At 29.8% G+C, this 1699-nt stretch overlaps 1 protein-coding gene across 2 annotated transcripts in view; it reads right to left on the bottom strand.

Moving 5' to 3' along the window:
- The window catches only part of LOC106692547 (heat shock 70 kDa protein 12A), a 57266-nt gene that overhangs the window by 51708 nt on the left and 3859 nt on the right, over positions 1-1699 (bottom strand). The gene's annotated exons all lie outside the window — the stretch shown is intronic.

Below are 1699 nucleotides of genomic sequence, written 5' to 3'. Positions count from 1 at the left end.
TCAAACAAGTATATTAATAAAAAATAAATCTAATCATTTTACATATTAGGTGAAATGATAAAAATGGGTCGTAAAAACTTCAGTTTAGCTGTTAAAGTATTTTACGAAAAAAAAAAAAAAAACAAATGAGAAAAATCATCCAGGCTTTAGTCACTGTGTCATACCCACCCTTTATATAATACAAAAATAATACAATCTGAGCTACAGAATACATTTAAATTACAGTTATACAATTTGAGCAACGATTAGTACAATTAAATGAACAGTTATGTAATTTGTGAAATGGGGGTTGGTCCGGGGTACCCCCCAACAATTAAAATAAAATATGAAAGAAAAACATCATGATTAGTATTGCTAGAATTTTCTGAACTAGTATCAACGGCAACATATTTCTTTTCTTCAGTGAAGAGGTAACAAATAATTCATAATGTTCAGTAATATACATGAGCGAAAATAATTTTAAAAAATTCATTTCACGTTTTCTTGTTAAATATTAACAAATAAAGAAGTGCATAAAGGATCATAGCGCGAAAAATTTGAAGAAGATTGTTACTTATTAATATCATTTTTTAAGTAGTGCCAATTTGACAAGAAGTACTCCTAGAATTTGTATGCCTTCGATATGCAAAGAATCATAAATAGTGTTTGTTAACAACCTAGTATAGAAGTTGAAATAGTTATAATCTATAGGAAAGAAACCCTTAATAGAGTATGGATGAGAAAGTTTTCTCTGAAAAATTTGTCTTCTATTAAGATCTAAGCACAGCTTTTCACCTTTCACAAATTCTATCTAATACATTCTTCTGTTCTAGGATATAACATCAGAAAGCTGATCTATAGTGGATGATAGCTTGTTCTACCATGTTGAAATACTTGTGCTTAGTTTGGCTGATCATTTAGTAGCGCTAAAAGGATCCATTAAATATAATTAATGTCTAATGATTAGTTGATAGTCGTGGATCATAAATGAGAAGATGGTGGAGCGGCCAGAGAAGAACACAAATAATTAAACACTTTTTTTATTAGTATTAACGTTTCGGCCAGAACTTCAGGTCATAATCAGGGCTAAAAACAAAGTCAAGATAGCAACCATAATATTTCAATGGAAGCACAGAATATCAAGAAATAATATAATCTCTTATCTTGTTATGTTTCTTGTTATTCTGTACTTGCCTTAATGAAGGCCTGAAATTATGGCCGAAACGTTGACACTACTAAAAAACGTTTTCATTTACTTGTGTTCTTCACAGACCGCAACCATTTTCTCCTCATTGCATAATTTCTTTAAATATTCATTATCCTGTGCTATAATTGAAAAATAGAAGATATTTTCTAATCCAATAAACATTATCACGTTAATGATAATAATTATCAAAAAACAAGTACATTCTCTTTCATTTGTCTTATTTAATTTAGCACCAGAAGATATTAGAAAGCAAATGCGGACCTCAGAGGGCTTAACTCTAGTTTAAGATTCATATTTAGGCATGCCGATATTTGGTACCGTCTGAAAGCCGAAAGATTATATTACTAAATACAATTGCGTTGAGAAAATCTGTTAAAATAACTTCATTTAACATGAATAAGACGAAGTATATGGTTCGCAGCAGAGTGGCGTTCCGTTAATGTGTATATAGAAAGGAATATATTTGAATTAGAAGAAACATTCAGTATTTAAGATCCACGTTAGGTAAAAATA

The sequence above is a fragment of the Halyomorpha halys genome, unplaced genomic scaffold, assembly GCF_000696795.3.
Source record: "Halyomorpha halys isolate HHAL.00 unplaced genomic scaffold, Hhal_1.1 Scaffold60.1, whole genome shotgun sequence".
Classification (NCBI taxonomy): Eukaryota; Metazoa; Arthropoda; class Insecta; order Hemiptera; family Pentatomidae; genus Halyomorpha; species Halyomorpha halys.
This window is presented reverse-complemented; position numbering and strand designations above follow the sequence as displayed.